The sequence below is a fragment of the Octopus sinensis genome, linkage group LG20 (assembly GCF_006345805.1).
Source record: "Octopus sinensis linkage group LG20, ASM634580v1, whole genome shotgun sequence".
Classification (NCBI taxonomy): Eukaryota; Metazoa; Mollusca; class Cephalopoda; order Octopoda; family Octopodidae; genus Octopus; species Octopus sinensis.
In genome coordinates this window covers 29,837,315-29,859,232 of record NC_043016.1, presented here as the reverse complement: position 1 = coordinate 29,859,232, position 21,918 = coordinate 29,837,315, and the positions used below count along the sequence as shown (strand labels likewise).

At 37.7% G+C, this 21,918-nt stretch overlaps 1 protein-coding gene and 1 long non-coding RNA gene across 7 annotated transcripts in view; one reads left to right on the top strand and one right to left on the bottom strand.

Moving 5' to 3' along the window:
* LOC115222696 (oxysterol-binding protein 1) overlaps positions 1-21,918 on the top strand; it is a 221,710-nt gene that overhangs the window by 143,610 nt on the left and 56,182 nt on the right. The gene's annotated exons all lie outside the window — the stretch shown is intronic.
* Positions 468-14,089, bottom strand: LOC118767281. The gene is made up of 3 exons (XR_005003188.1): positions 14,073-14,089; positions 12,519-12,654; positions 468-517 (listed from the first exon to the last, which is right to left on the bottom strand). It is a non-coding gene; the product is annotated as an uncharacterized LOC118767281 (long non-coding RNA).

The window sequence follows — 21,918 nt, the reverse complement described above, 5'->3', positions numbered from 1 at the left end:
ACCTTGTTACATTCTTGGTCATGCTAAATTTCCCTGGGAAGTACGTTAAGAGTAAGCATGTCTGTGGAGTACTCAGCCATTTGCACGTTAATTTCATGAGCAGGCTGTTCCGTTGATCGGATCTACTGGGACCCTCAGCATTGTAACCCAACTGAGTCCCAGTGATCATATATGACTCTTGAACTAACAGATTTTTCCAACTGTGTTCTGTATTATCGCTTACTCTTCTCCTAAATCACTAAAATTAACAGGATTTCTCAACTGTCTCCAGAAGAAGTTTTCAGGTTTTCGTTTACTCATATTATCATTTGAAGTTTGTGTTGTAAAAGGGGTAAAGGGTTAACCCCCACCCCCACCCCCAGTCATGAATGACCATGGGATTGCACCTAGAAAATTCCCTTCCTAGGCACAAGTCCAGGCAAGCTTGTTTATGGAAGACCAGCAGTCACCCATGCATACCAGTCTACCCTCTCCATGCTACCGATGTTAGCCAAGGGAAAGGCAAAAGCCAATACAGCTTGGCACCAGTGACATCACAGCTCATTTCAACAGCTGAGTGAACTGAAGCAATGTGAAATAAAGTGTCTTGCTCAAAAACACAACACACAGCCCAGTTCAGGAACTGAACTCACTACCTCATGGTTGTGACCCCAATGTTCTAAACACTGAGTCATATGCCTTCACATGCACATTCCTACATCCACTGACCATTTCCCAACCATTCACTCTGCATCCAAATACCTACTTTACACCTATTTTTGTATTACTACAGCCTCCCTACACGTATCTCCAATGCACCACACCCTAGCCCTACACATGCCGTTATGGCTACAATCTCTCTCTCTCTCTCTAATAAATTCTACTGCTCCCCTCTCCCTGCATCCAACCTATTTACATTACATTACATATTTTCCCTTATCAATGTAAATTCTTTGGTTATTCCAATTTACTTGATATAAATTCTTGGTTTGATTATTTTCAAAGATTAAATGTTAAAGAATTTGTACATAACTAACTTGTGAAGTTCTGTAGCTAATTGTTCTTTTATTTATATAATATCTCAATATTTGTTCATAATATCCTTACTTCAAAGGCACCTCTTTTTTAATAACTTGTACTTACTTATTAGTATTTATGTAACTTTTCTTAGACAGTCAGTACCTCCAGCACATTCTTAGATGTTTGATACATCAGCACTTCCTTAATTGGTGTACCAATACTTTCTTATAGGAGACTAGCAGTATCGCCCGGCGTTGCTCGGGTTTGTAAGGGAAATAACTATATAAGCATTTTAATAGCCATAATAACTATATAAGCATTTTAATAGCCATAATAACTATACAAGTTATTATAGCCATAATATAATATAATAGCCATAACTATATAAGCATTTTAATAGCCATCTCAATATGGCTAACCACAAGGGGGGGGGTGTTACTGTAGCTTTTTACGTTCTGAGATTTAATAATAAATTTTTAGAGAGTTACTTCCCTTATATATGCCAAAAATGCATTAAAAATGGGAAAAATTGATGGTAAATTTTTTTTTTAAATCGTAGACTCATCGTAGATGCACGCTAATACCCAGAAGGGCTCGATATGAATCATGACTATAAGATACCCGGTTTTGGTTAAACTGCACCACAAAATGTGGGAGTAGTTAGGAATCTAAATCGTAGGAGACAGACAGCACACAACCTCACTTTTATATATAAAGATTTGTTGTGTAAGGCTGGAACAATGCAAAAAAGGTGCAAAGTAAACTAGAAAAGGAAAAGTAAACAAAAAAAAGTTGCAATTCTACCTTGTATTTCTATATTTCAGGGTTATAATCCCTTCTTCAGGACATTTGGTAAAAGCGAGGAAAAGAAAAGTTGTTGCTCGGATATGTGGGGAAGGAGGAGGTAGGGGGAGGAAGGTGATGTGTGCAAACTGGTGTTGCTATAGTAACCAGTCTCCTTCATGTGGTTCCTCCCTCCCTGTTGTTAATGGCTGGTCTCAGTTTGTTGATATACTGTTGGTACCATCTAAGATGAAGGGTTTGTCTATTGAGAACATTCTTTGGTAGAGATAGTACAATTTAATGTTCTGTAACAACAAAAAATATATTCCCCACCTTCACATTTCACAGCCTCACGCTACATCATTATTTGCACATGAATGCTGTTGCCATGTAAAAAGCACTCAGCCCACTCTGTGGGTGGGTTGGTTGGTGCTAGGAAGGACATCCAGCCATAAAACCCATGCCAAAACAGACACAGAAGTATGGTGCAGTTCCCCAGCTTGCCAACTCCTGTCAAACTGTCCAACCCATACCAGCATGGAAGGCTGTCACTAAACGATGATGGTGTTGATTATGAATCCATCACACTCTAAAGATTCTAAATTGTTACAAATACAAGGTTTCAATTCTCTGGTTATATCTTACGGTGGACTCACATTTAAAACACTGCCTAAATTTCAGTCTAAGGGCTAAGTTTCAGAAAATACTTTGGTTTCTCACTTGTTTAACACTCTGAAATAGAGAACCACGTTGAAGGACTGCCAACATAATCAAATATAAGTACTGCTGCTGCTACACGTAGAAACATTGTTGGCCATATTTAAAAGAGGATCAGTTCAGTTGATTACTCAAAGATTGCCCACCAGTACACCACAAACACTTGTTCATAAATCTGCTGTGTCTTCTCCTCGCCTCTTTTACTACCACTGCTACTATGACTACTGCTCTTCGGAACTAGTTGGCTGCATAACATCTCTGCCTGAATCTATCCGCCGCATAATCTTCTAACCTCTCTCTCCCTCCTCATCACACACTCACACATTCTGTGCTAAAATATTTGACCCATCAGTCTCCCCCTAACCCTCACACCAGTTTCCTCCTTGGCCATACATTTCCTGCCAGTATTGACCCTTTCAGCACTGTTAATCTCAACATTAACTGCATCAGATTCACCAGTGGAAAGTAAAGGATGGACATAAAACTAATCCATCATTCTATTATTTCTAACACTATCAACCTACTTGGCATTATTTAAATATAACATTGATGTGAAATCTCTCTCTATATGTGTGTGTGTTAGTAGGTGGATGTATATAGTATATATGTATGTTTGTGTGTGTGTTGATGCTAATAGGAAAATAGAACCCAAAACACAAGTAGGTATATATATTTTTTTTAATTTCACATAAGCAACAGAGTGATTCAAGTGCCAAGAGTTTCATACATTAGCATTTATCAACTGTCAGCCCTTGAGTCACTCTGTTGCTTCTGCTATATATATATATATATAATATATATATATATTATATATATATATATATTATGCATGTATGTATAAATATATATACGTACATACATGCATACATATATCATCATCATCATTTAAAGTCCGTCTTCCATGATGACATAGGTTAAACGGTTTAACAGGAGCTGGGCAGGTAGAAGACTACACCAGGCTACTGTGTTTGCGTGTGTGTGTGCATGTATATATGTATATATATATACACACATACACATATCCATATAGGTGCAAGTGTGGCATCTTCGACAAGTGTCTTCTACTATATCCTCGAGCCGACAAAGCCTTGTGAATGGATTTGGTACACAGAAACTGAAAGAAGCCTGTCGTATGCGTGTATATGTGTGTGTGCGCGCGTGTGTGTGCGCGCGTGTGTGTGTGTGTGAGTTTGTCCCCCTACCATCACTTGACAGCCAGCCTTGGTGCGTTTACGTCCCTGTAACTTAGTGTTTCGGCAAAAAGTGACCGATAGAATAAGTACTAGGCTTACAAAGAATAAGTCCTGGGATCAATTTCTTTGACTAAAGGTGGTGCTTCAGTATGGTCGTAGTCAGATGGCTGAAATAAATAAAGAATATATATATATATATGCCAGCACACACACACACACAAACACATACACACATAATGATGTAGATGCCACATGTAATTGATTTTTTCCAAAAAATTTGTGTGTGTGTGTGTGTGTGTGTGTTTCATTAAGAAATATATTTACTACTACTATGTGTTTAATTATTTGTTAACCAAGAGCAGGCAAGTCCTAAACATTATAATAAGGTAATTTGTCCATTCATAGATCTTGTTGTTATTTAGTCTCAAGGTAATCTTGATCAAACAGGACCATGACCAAAAGACATTGAAGCCATACTCACCTTATCCCTTTTTATGGTGGTGATTGATGGTAGTGGTGGTGGTGGGGGGGGATTGCCGTTCCTAGACCAGTAGTTCAATTACCATTCCCTCCCCTCACACCAAATATTAGTAAAATATTTTCACCCACCTCGTTCTTCCCCTTATTAAGGAGAAGGCACAATAGAGTTTATTTCCATATAATTCTTCTTTGTTTGTTTGTTTCTGTCTTTTTCTTCCTTTCTTCGTCATGGTTTTAGGCAAAGTTTGAAACCATCCTAAATTTATTAAATAGAGTAATTTGTCCATCACTATTTCAATCCCCACTATCTTACACTATATTATCCAATGTGTCCTTTTTTTAAAAAAAAAAAAAGACAGTAGGATATGGCTAGAGGGAGATTTGGCTGCTATTTCTAACAAGTCGAGTGAGCATGTAAAACAGTAGTTTTCAATTGAGATCCATGTGGTCCTTGGAGATCCATGTAAGATTTTGTTGTTAAAATTTATGTTTAAGAAATTGGCTATATGAGTGAAACATTAGTAGACATAAATTATATCGGAGCCTGCTGTACGCGTGCATGTGTGTATGTGTGTATACGTGTGTTGTACTACTCTTGAGTTTCATGATGTTGCTCATCAAAGAATTTCTACTGAGTATTTTTCCCTGTTGTTTGTCAGTTGACAATTGCTGTTGGTTTGTTTACATCCTCATAAGTTAGCAGTTCAACGAAAGAGACTGGGTACCAGATTTAAAAAATAAGTACTGAAGTCAATTTGTTTCAAATTTGAGTCAAAGTGACAAAAGAAAAATTAACCAGCTCAGTAGCGGTGACAACTGTGAAGTCCAGCCTAGTCCAGTCCTGTTCTCAATACATTTTACCCTGCCAGCCTCGAGAAGTGTAAATATTTATTTGACCTATACCACAGCTTAGGCTGTGAATTGGCATTAGAGCATTGGATAAAATGTCTTATAGTTTTTGTCCAGATTGTCTATGCTCTGAGTTCAAATGTCACTGAGGTCAACTTCACCTTTCATCATTTTAGAGTTGACAACTTAAGTATCAATCCAGGATAAGGGATTGGTAGAATTGTTGGGCAGGGTCTGGAAGGATGTCACTGTATTGTATCTTTCCCAGTAGTTTGTATCCTAACAGCAACTCTTGCAATGACACTAGTGCCAATGTGTATCAGCCCAAGTTAGCAACCTTTTCTTTAATAAACATTACAGACAGACATAGAGAGGAGACATGCACACATGGGCAACTGCCAGTGTTCCTTAAAAAGAAAATTAAATTTACCCTGGCCTGCACAGCTATGATTGATTAGGTGCAGTAAAGAAAGTCAATTATTTGATTCTTCCGCAAGCACAAATATCTCATCCATCCATCAATGGGTGATTTTTTTTTTTTAAATGTTGATTTCAGAGAGAGAAAGAGAGAGCTGGAATGGGATTCTTTGTGTTCTTCTCCTTCCTTACCGGCATTAATGGAATGAGTGAAATGGTTACACTGGGAGCTTTATTGCTGATATCATTTTGTTGCTGACCAGAACCTGATATGAAATCTAATGTTTGCTGGGAGATGACATCATTGTTTTATTCTCTGTAGGATTGGAAATATGCCATTCTTGTCATTTTTTTTTTACCCTGCTATACCTGACCTTGGCTTATACTCTACTCTCGATTTAATGTTCATCATCATCATAATAATAATAATAATAATAATAGTGATGATGATGATATATTTCATTGTTATATATGTTATTTTTTTTTTTTTTTTTATGTTTTGCTTCTATTGTTACTGTATAAGTTAGTAATAATATTCTGTCACAGAGCACTTCAGCAATACTATTTTGGAGTGTTTACTTATCAATAATAGCAATGAGGGTTTTTAAAATTGTTTTCTTGGCTAGGCATGTGGCCAGTTTTGTTTGTTTGTTTTTTTTTTATAGAGAGAGAGAGAGAGAAAGACAGTTATTGGTGTGGAAAGTTATTGTTAGTTCAATGAAGCTGAGATTAAAACCAGCAGGATTTGAACCCAAAATAAAGATACAAAGATATATACCAAACTAAAAACTTTTGAGCATCAACAACACATTTCATTTGTTTGTTCTTTCCTTTTATGTATGCTTTTTTTTTTTTCACATGCTAGCATGGGTTAGACGAATATATTATCGAGGCATTGTGTTGCAGCAGGATGCCTTTCCTGTTGTTAACCCTCACCTGCTTTTCTTAAGTAAGGTATCTCTTATTTTGCACAACTTTGAAGGTGGGAAGCATGCAATTTGTCTGGAGGAGAAAGGACAACACCATTCACACCAAATGACTTTCATATAGTGCAAATATAAACACACACACACACACACATACACAAACACAGATATATTTATTGGTTAACTAGCTATGGAAACATTCATTTTCTCTAGTGATTGACAGCTGCATAAACAGTATCCAAGAGGGAGACATTAACTTTATGTATAAATGTGTTTGTGTGTAATGTGAGCTAAGGGAATTATCAAGTAGGCTAATAGCATGAATTTAAATAATTCAGGCAGGTAGAGACATATAGCATGAACATTCTCAATGAATTCAACTTTGCCAGTTAGTTGGGGAAAGAAAACAAAAATTTCACATCATTCATTAGTGACTTTTTTTTTTTTTTTTTTTTTTTTTAATCAATTCAGTCAAAAAAGGCTGTGGCCATGCTGGGGAAGTGAAAATATTTCTTACACTTAAATGAACTTTCTGAGTTCAAGCCATCCTCTACTTATTCCTGTTCATTTTGTTTTTATTTATTTTTCCTGTTATGTAAATTTTATTAGCTACAGTTGTTAGTAATTTTTCTGTCTACACCTAACAGTCTCCGTCCCTTGAACAAAGCAAGCTCAAGAACAAAAGGCTTTACTAATGAGACCTAATAAGACTGAAACATGTGTAATTGTCATCTTTTCTACAAGTAAAAATAAGCTTCCCCCACCCCACCCCCTTAGGAGTGAAAATTATAAATTTTCTGTGAAGTAAATCCTAAATGTCTTGAAATTATGTCTCTGTTTCATGGTTGTTAAGAATAACTACTAGGGTTTTTTTGGTACTGCAGATTAGCTGCAATCCTTAAGCAGCTTGCTTTATAACCATATGTCTTTGGGTTCAGTCCCACTGTACGTCACCTTAGGCAAAGTCTTCTACTAAAGCCCTGAATCAATCAATGCCTTGTGAGTGAATTTGGGAAGTGGAAACTGTGTGGAAGCCCATTGTGTGTGTGTTTGCCCTCTCTCTCACTACTTAATAACTTGTGTTGGTTGGTTTATGTCCCCATAACTTATTAAAGTACCATAAATCCTCGAGTATAATCCGCACTTTTTTCCCAAAATTTAAAGGTCAAAATCCCTAGTGTGTGCTATATACGAAGTTAAAAATGAAAATTATTTTCTAAGCAATGTCCGAGTCTCTATTTGCTGTCTGGCAATGTTTATTCAGGCGTATTTTGTGATGTCAGGCATGAAAATACCTTAAGCTAAACCTGAAAGCAATGAAGTCATAAAAGAATCATCCATAGCTTGCAATAAGCAACATTTATTAAATGTTATTACTGTTATTTCTTTATTTTCTGCAAACAAAATGCACAAAAAAGCTACACGTTTGCATTATGTTATATATACAATAATAATAAAGGACGTTACCATATACATTTTTACAAACCAAGGACATTATATAGACCTCCTTGACTCAAGTTAGAGAAGGGGTGCGTATTATACACAAGGTTTAGGTTTTTCAGAGTTACAGCCCCCTAAAAATCCCCTGCATATTATACTCAAGGGTGAACTATACTCGAGGATTTATGGTAATTAGGCAAAAGAGGTTGATAAAATAAATACCAGACTTAAAATAAGTACTGTGGTTGATTTGTTTGATTAAACTGTTTAAGGTGGTGCTCCAGCATGGTTGCAATCCATTGACCAAAACAAGTAAAAAGAAAAGTTAAATGATATGAATATATAAATACAGAGGAAGCAGTTATGGACAAATGGTTAAGAAGTTTGCTTCATAATCATGAGGATCCATGCTCAATCTCACTAAGAGCATTTCAGACATCCTTTTAATATAGTTTTAGGTCGGTGGTTCTCAACCATTTTTAATCTACAGATCCCTTTGGTTATATTTTATTCTGGTGGACCTCTTAGTTATTTGATGTTTAAAAACCAGTTTTATAGAAACTTCTTTCAAAATTCCTATTTTGTTTTTCACACATTAGCTTTTGTGGGTTGAACAATGTAAAATGTTAGAGGAAGAAACCTAGCTGTTTCTTGCAATTCATACCACTGTATACATCTAAAGCAGAGGCTCTCAACTATTTTTTATCTATGGATTCTTTTTATTACTATTCTATTATGGTGGACCCCATTGCCACCCGATGTTTAAAAACTAGTTTTATAGAAATGTCTTTCAAAATTCCTATTTTGTTTTTCTCACATTAAGTTGTGTAGGTTTAATTATGTAAAATGTTAGAGAAAGAAACCCAGCTGTTTCTTGCAATACATACTCCAATACATACATCTAAAGCAGAGGCTCTCAACTATTTTTTATTTATGAATTCCGTTGATAACTATTTTATTCTGGTGGACCCTATAGCCACCCGATGTTTAAAAACTAGTTTTATAGAAATGTCTTTCAAAATTCCTATTTTGTTTATCACACATTAGCTTTTGTGGGTTGAACAATGTAAAATGTTAGAGGAAGAAACCTAGCTGTTTCTTGCAATTCATACCACTGTATACATCTAAAGTAGGGTTCTCAACCATTCATAATCTGTGGACCTCTTTGACAACTATTTTATCCTGGTGAACCCCCATAGTCATTCGATGTTTAAAGCCTAGTTTTATAGATACTTCTTTCAAAATTCCTATTTTGTTTTTCACGCATTAGCTTGTGTAAGTTGAGCTATGCAGTTTCTTGCAATAGATACATTCAAACCAAAACTTAATTTCCTTGGTGCCAGCCACCCTTCTCTTGATGCCCTAATGATTAATGTTTTAATGGTTAATTCAGTACTGTGTATTTGTCATGTAGATATGGGCATAGGTGCAGTCGTGGCTGTGTGGTAAGAAGCTTGCTCCTAACCACATGATTCAAGGTTCAATCCCATTGTGTGGCACCTTAGGCAAGTGTCTTCTGCTATAGCTTCGGGGCTGACCAAAGCTTTGTGAGTGGATTTGGTAGACGGAAACTGAAACAGCTCATCATGCACACATACATGCATGCATGTGTGTGTGTGTGTGTGTTTGCCCCTCATCACTGCTTGACAACTGGTGTTGGTGTGTTTATGTCCCTGTAACATAGTGGTTCAGCAAAAGATACTGATAGAATAAGTACCAGGCCTTAAAAAAAATCCAAAAAAGATAAGTAATGGGGTTGATTTACTCAATAAAAGAATTGTTCAAGGCAGGGCCCCAGCATGACCACAGTATAATGACTGAAATAAGTAAAAGATAAAAGATAGGCACAGACATGGCTGTTTAGTTGTTAAGGACCACATGGTTCCTAATTCAGTTTGACTGACACCTTGAGCAAGTGTATTTTACAATTGCCTTGGATTACCCAATGGCTTCTGGTTGAAATTGGTAGATGTGTAAATTGTATAGGAGTGTGTGTGTGTAATACATATATAATTGTATTTGTATGTATGTTCAAGTGAGTATGCCATTTCTGCTTTCTCTGCATAGGACAGTGTGTGTGTGTATAATACATATATAATTGTGTTTGTGTGTATGTTCAAGTGAGTTTGCCATTTCCACTTTCTCTGTATGAGATTGTATGAACAAATGAAACGAAATAAAAAAAAAAGCAGTAATGGATGTGTTTATATTTCCTGTGGTTGATATGTTCTATAGCTCTAAGGTGGTAAGCTAGCAGAATCGTTAGCAGACCAGGCAAAATGCATAGTGGCATTTTGTCCGTCTTCACTTTCTGAGTTCAAATTCTGCTGAGGTTGATTTTTGCCTTTCATCCTCTTGAGGTTGATAAAATAAGTACCAGTTGAGTACTGGGGATCAATGTAACCGACTTTTCCCCTCCCCTGAAATTGGTGACCTTGTGCCAAAATTTGGAACTAATATGTTCTATAGTTCTGTGCATTTGAAGTTTAGTGGAATAAAATTAAAAAAAAAAAAAAAAAAAAATCCTTTACTTGAAAATCAGGTAAGTGTTGATAACAGGTAGAACATACTTGTTTTAAACACTGACTCTAATAAGTATCCATCCAGCTCATGCTGGCTGGGGGAAATAGATGTAAAACTGAATGAATCTGCTTTCCTATGCAGACATGGACTGGATGTGACTTTTCCAAGTAGTGTTTTACAGCTAAAATGTCTTTTCTGATGCTAACCCTTTTAACCACATTTTATGTCATTTTGAGAGATGGTGCACCTCTTCTAAAATGATGATGTAGTGTGTGTATATGTATGTGTGTGTGTGTGTTACTAAGAGTTCCACTGTGAAAATGGCACTGTTTTGCATGGCTTTGTTTTGAATTGTAGAAGACAGTTTCTTTTCCATCTCTTTTTTTTTTTTTTTCATGTAATTTATTATGAATGACACGAGGAGTAGGTGAAGGAAGAGGAGGAGAGGTGGTCCTCATAGCCTTTAGCAGGTCTCATTGGGGTAAATTAGTGTTAATGTAATTAATCCTCTGTTTGAAATGATGCAGGTAGGTGCTTGTAAAGAAGACATTCCAGGGGGAATTAAGTTGTGGGGAAGAAGGAAATAAAGAGGAGGGAGAAGGGTGGAGAGAGAGATGGTAGGTGTAGTAATAAGAGAAGAATGAAGAGAAAGTGCTTTTTCATTGTAATGTATATCCAAGAGAAGATATGAGCCTATGGTAGAGGCTTTGTGTGTGTGTGTGTGTGTGTAGATAGATAAGGTAGATATGCAGATAGATAGACAGATAGATGGATAGATTGGTAGGTAGACAGAAACAGACAGACAGTCAGACGGAGGATGGATAGATAGACAGACAGATAAATGGAAAGGTAGGTAGGTAGGTAGATGGACAGATAAATAGATAGGTAGGTAGATAGACATGTATGTAGGTTGGTAGGTAGGTAGGTAGGTAGGTAGGTAGATAGATAGATAGATAGATAGGTAGGTAGGTATGTAGGTAGGTAGATGGATAGATAGATAGATAGATAGATAGATAGGTAGGTAGGTTTGTAGGTAGGTAGGCAGGTAGGTAGGTAGATAGATAGATAGATGTGTTTGGAGACTGCATAAAAATGGGAAAATCTCGTACTACATAAGTTCATATGTGTATGTGTGACTATAGAGTTTCATCTAGTTTAACATCACCAACAAGCACTTTGGATATTTTTAGTGGAGTCCACTCTGATAGAAGCATTCTGGTTAAGTATCTGGTTTGAGAATAACTTTTTCTTTCTGTCCTTGTAAAGACTCATGGACATTGCTTTCTTTTCTAATTAAAAGAGAGAGGGAGAAAGTGAGAAACTGCTTATAGGTCTCAGCAAGGCCCATAACTCTTCTGGCTTTAGTTCGCCTAGCTGTTAAAAGATTTTAAAATCAAAACGATTTCCATTCTTATTTCACAGTTGTGCGGTTAACACTAGAAAGGAAGAGGAGGCAGCCTGTACGTAGTCACTTCGCCTGTTAGAAATAACAGGCAAATCTCAAATCAAACTCTGGTCTCTTATTAAAAAATATGGATATGCTCTTAAAAAAGAAGCTGGCTGACTGTGCCCGGTGCATATTTGATCATAGGTTTGCTTAATCAAAACCGAGCCTAAGGCTAAGCAAAAGCAAGTTGGTCATAAAATGCAAAGGCATAATCAAACACTTTCCAACCTTAGGACTATGTTCATTATCCACTTATCCTTTGATAGTCAGTCATTGGACTGTGGCCATGATGGGACATCTTGAAGGGTTTAAGTTGTACCAATTGACCTCCACTAACCTATTATTAGGTCTGGTACATATTCTATCAGTCTCTTTTGCTGAACCATTAAGTTACGGGGAATATAAACAAACCAACACTGGTTGTCAAACGGTGGGTGGGAGAACACATGCACACCCACACACTCTCTCTCTCTCTCTCTCTCTCTCTCTCTCACACACACACTCACATAGCTTCCAGATAGTTTCCAACTACAAAATTCACTCAGGGGGCATTGGTTGGTCCAGGGTTATAATAAAAAGTAAAGACCCCTTTCGGTCATTGCATTCAGAAAGTTCCCCTCTGAGGCACAAATCCTAGCTAGATTGTTTATTGAAGGTCAGCAGTTGCCTATGCATACCAGCCTCCTCTCTCCACATCACTGATGTTACCCAAGAAAAAGGTAAAGGCTATATACATCTTGGCACCTGTGGCATCACAACTCATTTGTAGAGCTGAGTGAACTGGAGCAACGTGAAATAAAGTGTCTTGCTCAAGAGCATAACATACAGCCTGGTCCAGGAATCGAACTCACTACCTCATGATTGTGAGCCCACCAATGCTCTAACCACTGATTTCAAAGTGAGCTTCTTAAACACACAGCCGTGAACAAAATTAGCGACAATATCTTAAGTTTTCCACTATGCATGTGGAAAGTTCTCTGTACCACACTTGTGGGAATTTCTTCACCTTGTAAGCTTCTTTTATCGAAAGTGAACAGTATTTTAGGATGGAATTTTACGAATAAATTCTTAACTTTTGTAGATGTAGAATATTGTTACATATTCCTGTCATTGATTCCCTTCTGCTTCGTTTATGTGACTCAACATCTGTTGCTGAACCAATAAATGACTGGTGGTGGCAGTGGCAGCAGCAATAGTTGTTGATGTTGCTTTTTATCATCATCATCATCATCATTATTGTCATCAGTAATATTAGGAGTTGAAGTTGTTTCAAGCTCTCCTTTGGCCTTCCCTCAATCTGTGATCAGAAATATCAATACTGGTCAGTCATCATCATCATCATCATCATCATCATCATCGTTTAACGTCCGTTTTGCACGCTAGCACGGGTTGGACGGTTCGACCGGGGTCTGGGAAGCCAGGGGCTGCATCAGGCTCCAGTCTGATCTGGCAGTGTTTCTACAGCTGGATGCCCTTCCTAATGTCAACCACTCCGCGAGTGTAGTGTTCTGAAATTGATTTCCTTATTATCCATACCGCCTCCATTCCATTCTCTCCCTCCCCCTTCTCTCTCTCTCTCTCTCTCTCTCTGCTTCTGGCCTTAAGTCAATAGGATGATGATGATGATGATAATAATATGTGCATCTCTGATCACGAGCAGAAGTAGTGAGGGTGCATCATAGTCATGTGTTGAGAGGAATTCTTTGGGTGTTTCGTTCAACATCCTTAAACAACCCTTATTCAGGAACCTTTTGAGCAGGATGAGCTACTTGACTTGAAGAAAATTATGACTAGGCCCCCACCTGCAAGGTCATGCGCTGTTTATATTGATATGAGATCACCATATCATGCACATTTGGTTGTGATGCATGTGCCTGGTGTACCCTTATCAGACGGGTAGTCATGATGGGTATACTGGGCTTTGTATATTTGTACCCCAGTGTCATTTTGATGGCATGCACTGCTCTCTTGCTCAACAACAACAACATAGGAAAACTCCTTCGGTCATGAATGACCATGGGATTGCACCTAGAAAAGTTACCCTCCGAGGCACAAGTCCAGGCAAGGTTGATTATGAAAGGCCAGCAGTCGCCCATACATACCAGCCTCCCCTCTCCACGCCACTGATGTTATCCAAGGGAAAGGCAAAGGCCAATACATCTTAGCACCTGTGATGTTGCAACTCATTTCTACAGCTGAGTGAACTGGAGCAACGTGAAATAAACTGTCTTGCTCAAGAACACAACCACCAGCACGGTCCGGGAATCAAACTCACAACCTCATAATCGTAAGCTCGACGCTCTAACCACTGAGCCATGCGCCTTCACCAGAAGAAGAAGAAGAAGAATGCAGGAGTGCTATGATAGAATTGCTGCAAAGCATTTTGTCTGACACTTTAATGATTCAGCTCAGCACCTTAATAATAATAATAATAATAATGATGATGGTGATGATGATAATAATGATGATGATGGTGATAATAATAATAATAATAATAATAATAATAATGACCAGATAGGCTACTCAAGAAAATTCAAACATGGCCCCCACCTGCAAGGTCATGTGCTGTTTATCTTGATATGAGATCACCAAGTCGCACACATATGGTTGTGATGCATGTGCCTGGTGTACCCTTATCAGGCGAGTAGTCATGATGGGTGTATTGGGCTTCGTATATTTTACTTTGATGGCATGTGCTGCTCTCTCACTCAATAATGATAATAAAAGCAGCGAGAGGACAAGTGAATGGCATCAAGTTATTGATCAGTGTTGTCTAACCAGGAGTTACTCTGATATGGTTTAGTGTGTGCAATCTATGCTATCATACCCCTGCTCCACCCACACCCCATGTATCCCACTATGTTAACAGTATTGTTGTCAACTAAGGTGGCGAGCTGGCAGAAACGTTAGCACGCCGGGCGAAATGCTCAGCGGTATTTCGTCTGCTGCTATGTTCTGAGTTCAAATTCTGCCGAGGTCGACTTTGCCTTTCATCCTTTCGGGGTAGATAAATTAAGTACCAGTTACGCACTGGCATTGATCTAATCAACTTAATCCCTCTGTCTGTCCTTGTTTGTCCCCTCTATGTTTAGCCCCTTGTGGGCAATAAAGAAATAAGTATTGTTGTCAAGTAGGCAATAGTTAAACTTTGTATGGGGTCATCAGCTGTTGAAGGCTGAAGTAGTTTCTGTTTGTATGGGGTAAACCCAGCCTTTGTGGTGGTAACATCCACTCGACCTAATAGGATTAATGAATGGTGGCCATCATATGGTAAGAGTGTAAGGGCTGCTATGTACTGTTGTTAAGCACTAGGTCAGCCACAATTTGACAGGCTTGTGATCAAATGATTTACAACCCTGACCAATAATATCTTTGTAAGGATATATTGGACTGCAATAAGGCGGCGAGCTGGCAGAAACGTTAGCACGCCAGGCGAAATGCTTAGCGGTATTTCGTCTGCGTTACGTTGTGAGTTCAAATTCCGCCAAGGTCGACTTTGCCTTTCATCCTTTCGGGGTCGATAAATTAAGTACCAGTTACGCACTGGGGTCGATGCAATCGACTTAATACCTATGTCTGTCCTTGTTTGTCCCTCTGTGTTTAGCCCCTTGTGGGTAATAAAGAAATAGATATATTGGACTGCATTATCTATTGTGTTATGTACCTATTATTTAAGATGGTAGGATGCAACTTGAGAAGAATTGAGCTGCTATTTCTAACATAGTGAGTGACTAGCTATATTGAAGCAGTCGGGAGTGTTTTGCAATTTCATATGTGCAGTGTTAATAAGTAGTGGGTTTGTGGTGTTTAATTGTGTTTTCTCGAGGTATATTATTGTTGTCTGTGTTTCAGTACTTAAGGAATTTGAACTTAGTAAAATAAGGCAATGAACTTTGGATATTATATAGAAACCAGCACTTTTATTATTGTTGACCAGACTTGCTAACAACTCCAACAATGTCAATGATAATGTCTTTATTATTAATTAATAAAGTACAACAGACTTGTTAATAATTAATAAAGTACAAATAATTGTTACTATGGTATCAATAATGTGGTGATGGAATGCTCATGTATATATATATAGCTATACTGAACTGAAAGCATCAGTACAGAAAACTCTATAGACCGTCATCTGCTTGTCATAGTTCATTTATTATGTTATATAGTGTAGCAATTGCTGCTCAGCACCGCTTTGGGCCTTCAAGGTTATTTGAGGTTGGTGTTTGCTAACACTGTTTTCAGAATTTAATGATAAAACTGTGAAGTATAGTGGGAGGATAGAGAAAGACGGAAAAAAAAAATAAAATTCCCACAAGCTTTACGTCTAGTTTAGCAACTAACTATATTATTGCACTATCATTTTTATGTTTGACAGAAGAATAATTTCAATCCATGTCTCAAATTACTTTTTGAACATGTCTCAGCGGGCCACAGTGACCTCCCTTCCCCCCACTTCCTCTAGACCAAAACATAAAGTAAAGCAAAAAGAAAAAGGAAAAGAAAAAGAAAAAGAAAGAAAAACTTTATATAACATTTTTTGACCTCAAACCCACCATGTACACAATCTGATTGAATTTCACCTTATAGCATGATACGTAGATCATACAGATGTGTCTGCATTGGTTTAAGGGTGTATTTCAGAATTTTATTCAGTTTAGCCTATCAGTACCTTGTTCCAGGATACTGATAATCAAAATTCTTATAATCACAAGCACCAATAACATCATCACCATTACCATCATCATCATGTTTCAATCAACCCAGTCTGTGTTATAAAATAGATATATAGTTAGTGTGTGTCTGTGTGACTGAATGTATGTATGTATATATGTGTGTGTGTAAGTGTGTAAACAAATTTTAATACAAGGTGAATTGAACAGACTTTATTACAAGTCACTACAACTGTTTCGCCACACCATCATCAGCTGTTAATTGTTAAATGTTACATATATTATACGCAATATTGTATTAATGTGATTCGCCATTATCTGTATACATGCACATCATCAGGCGATCACAGTCAAAGCATGGCTGTACTGTATCATCCGCAGTTTCTATATACGAGTTGAACTGTAGGTCTCATAAGTGTTCCACTTAGCATGATTAGGTACACGCAGGTGTGGCTGTTGCAAAAAAGCTTGCTTCCCAATCTTATGGTCCTGGGTTCAGTCCCACTGCATGGTTCCTTGGGCAGGTAAGTGTCTTCTACTATAGCCCTGAGCCAACTAAAGCCTTGTGAGTGGATTTGATAGATGGAAACTCTGTGTGTGTGTGTGTGTGTCTGTGTTTATTTCCCCCACCCCACCCAATAAAGTCAAAGTATGAAGTTTTACTGTATTGTCTTTAGCTTCTTCACATTTTACACCCACACCAAATACTATTTTTAGAATTCCTCTGACAAAGAGGAATAAGGAAATACAAAGAGATACAAATGAGAAAAAAAAACTAAACAAGAAACAAATTAAGGGGAAAATAAAGTATGTGTAAAGGATAAAGAGACCTGAATATTCATCTTTAACTTGCTTGGAATTTTAGGAAAATAAAAAAGAACATTTAGAGGTAAGAATGTCATGAAAGCATATAACCTTTAACAATTACCTGTCTCTTGTGTCTGTTAGTGTTCCACTTCAAAGAAACCAGTTCACTTCCTTAAATCAGCAGGATACCAAAAACTGTCACTTTACAGACTTAATTTTAGACATATGATATCATTACCTCCTCTTTACTCTGTGTTGCTTTTCAAGTCATTAAGCCATATACACACATACACACACACTTATTCTACCCCAATATACATACATGTGTATATACATACATATATTTATCCAAACACTCTCACTTGCCATTCTCATGAATCTTTTTCTTTTCTTCCTTTTTTTTTTGTCTTTTTGTTTCAGTCATTAGACTGCAGCATTGCTGGGGCATTGCCTTGAAGAATTTTTAATTGAATGAATTGATCCCTGTACTTATGTGCTTATTGTTTTGTTTTTTTAAGCCTGGTACTTATTCTATCAGTCACTTTTGCTAAACTGCTAAGATATGGGGACGTCAAGCTGTGATGGAGGACAAACACAGACACACACACACACATGCACGCACACAGAGTTTCCACCTACCAAATCCACTCATGAGGCTTTGGTTGGCCATGGGCTATAGTAGAAGACACTTGCCCAAGGAACCACACAGCAGGACTGAACCCAGAACCATGTGATTGAGTAGCATGCTTTTTGCAATACAGCCACCCCCGTGCCTTTGTGTACCCATTCATGTTAAGTGGAACACTTATGAAACCCACAGTTCTACTCAATACATTTTTTTTTATTTATATCCATTCATTTGGAATTATGAGCATAAAGCTTCAAAAGGAATTTAATTCATCACGGTAATCTTATGGGGCTTTGTTTGTACACACCTACCCTCTCTCTCTTTCGGAGAGGTACTGAGCAGCTATACGCACACATACACACACGGCAGTAACTTCCACCTAACCGAGTTCAATCACAAAGCTCCGGTCGGCTCGGGGCTATAGTGGAAGACACCTCCCAAAGTGCCACGCAGTGGGACTGAACCCGAAACCATGTAGTTAAGAAGCAAGCTCCCTAACCACACAGCCATGCCCGTGATATGTCTGTGCATGTAATAATACTACAAGGGTTCCAGTTGATATGATCAATGGAACAGTTTGCTCATGAAATTAGCATGCAAGTGGCTGAGTACTCCACAGACACATGTACCTTTAACGTAATTCTCAGGGAGATTCTGCATGGCACAGAATGTGATAAGATTGGCCCTTTGAATTACAGATACTATTCATATTTGCCAGCTGAGTGGACTGGAGCAATGTGAAATAAAGTGTTTTGCTCAAGAATACAACAAACCACCGGGAATCAAACTCACAACCTTACCCTAACCATTAAGCCAACTTTACCCTAACCATGAAGCCATGCACCTTCGCTGTATAATAATACTACTATAAAAATACTTTCAATATTTATTCTACAATTACATGTCGTAAATGCATATACATTTATACCTAACTAGCAGTATCGCCCGGCGTTGCTCAGGTTTGTAAGGGAATAACTATAAGCATTTTTAGAGAGTATAGCCAAAAAATAGAAAAAAAATGGGAAAAAAATGATGGTAAATTTTTTTTGAGAGTTAAAAAAGTGGAGTTGCGTCCCTAGACGGTCTGTGGTTTGAGTTTCTGATTCTCGACCCCATGTCGAATTTATCGATTTTTTTTCAGAACTGGGGGAACTTTTCAAAATTTTCGCTGCGTTAGTTTTGAATTATGACATTGGGCTATGTGTGTGTCAAGTTTCATCAGAATCGGTTGAAAGCCGTGGTCAGAGTGAGGGTACGAGAGAAAAAGAAAACAGACAACAGAAAACGCACAGACAAACTGCCGTTTATATAGAGAGAGATGATAAATATATCTATATCATCATTGTTTCACCTTTAACCAAATGACTTTAGACTGTTATGTGTGAGTATGTTTGAAGTGGCGTACAAATTTTATACACTGTTTGTATGATGGTGATACTTGTTTATATTTAGCTTACAATGTCGAGACAAAAATACAACACCCCCACTGCATCCACACACACACATCACATAAATATGTGTGTGTGTGTGCATATCATCATCGTTTAATGTCTGTTTTCTATGCTGGTTTGGGTTGGATGTTTTGATAGGAGCTAGGCAAGTCAGAGGACTGCACCAGGCTGTACTGTGTTCTACTGTCAACTGTGCATAGTTTCTACATCTGGATACCCTTCCTAATGCCAACCATTTTACAGTGTGTACTGGGTGCTTTCTTTTTTGTGTGTGTGGCACTAGCACCAGTGACGGTTATGAAGTAACTTACAAGACAAGACCCCTCCCCCACCTCAACTGAGAGGAGAAATTGTATTGAGGGAGGTCACTTTGTGCCAGGTGATGGGAAGTTAAACCAAGATAAGGGAACAGAAACAAGTGTCTTGCTGAAGAGGAGATACATGGCTAGCCCATTTGGGGAGAGAAGATGGTAGAAGTGAAGATGTGCTAGGGCATACCCTTAGGATATAAAGAGGTGAATGAAAATGGAGTTGTACAGAGGATTCGACAGGGTGAGTGAATAAGGAGTTCATAAGAGTGCAAAGAATATTTTCTGAACACCCTCTTCCACTTGCTAATTTTCTCATCTATGTAACAGAAACTATGTTCAACATCTAAGGATCCTCCCGGGGATTTGAGGAAATCAATTGCTTGTATTCTTGATGTTTATTGTTTCTGCTCATCTGCTATATACAAAGACTACTTTCTCTGTTGTCATTCTGCTGTGCCTCCTATGTGTCCATAGCTTGCACTGCGTGCATCAAATGGAATTCTTTGCAGCACTTTTTCTATATATTGAGCAGGGTCATTTTACCTGGCAAAAAGAGGGTTTTACCACTTTCTTGCTCACTACAACTTTGGTCTTTGCTAGGTTAACTTTAAGGACCTTTGATTCTAGGTTTTGCTTCCATATCTGGAATTTCTTTTCCAATTCTGCCTCAGACTCTGCTAAAAGAATGAGGTCATCTTCATATAGTAGTTCCCGCAGGCAGCCAATCTTAAATTCCTCTGTTGCAGCCTGGAGGATTGAGAACTGACCCCTTCATAATTGTACTCATGGATGACTTTACTGACAGCACCGTTCAACATGACTTGCACAGCTCTAACAAGCCATTTGTCTGTTCAAGACTTGTCTAGAAACAACCAGATATAGAGTGAGAGACTCTGTCAAAAGCTTTTCCAGCTTGTGAGTGGATTTGAAGCTGAAAGAAGCTTGTGTGTGTGTATACATACATGCATACAGACACATTTCCAATATTCTGTGAGAACATGTCTGGTTACAGGGAAATATTACCTTGCTTAGAAACAGATGAAGATTAGTAATGAGAAGGGCATCTGGCTTTTGGAAAATCTGCTTCAATAAAAGAATTAAAATCTCCATCTGATGGATGCAAGAACAGAAAAGTGGACATTGAATGATTAAATGATTGGACCATTAATCCCTACACATTTTTTTCTCTCTCAATCCTTTCTGTTGAAGAGCCTAGACCCAAAACAGCAAAGATTTTTTCATTCTTCCCGAGTGTTAATACCTGCTTGTTGTTCCTTACCTGTCTTCATCTTTTGTTTTCTATAAATTTGAAATATATATATATATATATATATTATTATATATATATTATATATATAAGCTTCTTGGCAAATGATTAAAGTAGCATAAAATATAGAGATATAAAATTAAATAAAGTGTATGATGACTTTGAATTATTTTAGCATTGGTTTTTGTTTGCAAATAAAAAAAATTAAAATGTGATGTTATTTTATTGTAAGAAGTATCAGTATGGTGTATGTTTTAAATATGTGGTAAGTCCAGATGTCGTAAAAATATCCTTCCAATTCTTACACCACTGATTTTGTGAATGTATATAGAAAAAAAAAAAAATTAAAAGTAACAATGTGGGATACTTACTGAAGTCCAGTATGTGAAAAATGGGCTCACTGCCATTCTTTTGAGAAAGATAATCTTTCTGGAAGCAATTTGTAAAAAGATCTCTGGAGATCACTTTCTACCATTTTCTCCTGCAGTAATCAAACTGTTGCAGAAATACCAATGAAGGAACCACTGTCTGGTCACTTGCCTTGTTAGAAACAACTGTCAAATTTCACTCTCTTTTGGAAAAGCCACTCCAGATAACTTCTGAATTCCTTAAAAAAAGACAGGACAGTCATGGCTAGAATGCCTTTGATCACAGGTTTACCTGATGAGGGTTGACCTGTGGCTAAATACTAGCATCTCCAGTTTAGGAGAGATTGTAAAGGTTACAGTCACTGTTCTTCCTCTCTGACTAAATTTAGCAAAAATGGAAAAGACTAATTGGCGGAGGGGGGAGGGGCAACTTTGTCCTTTTTGACAAATAGCTTTTATATTAGTGGGCGTGTTAAAACTGCCACTAATTTGTGGGCCTGGGTGTGTCCATAAAGTACCCCCACTGAACAGTTTAGTCAGCTAAACATGCTCCTTCCTGAAATGCTTTGTTTTGGTCCTGCAGTATTTTTGTCATACCTCATAATGTTCTAATCCTACTTCTGTTAATTTCAGGGTTTT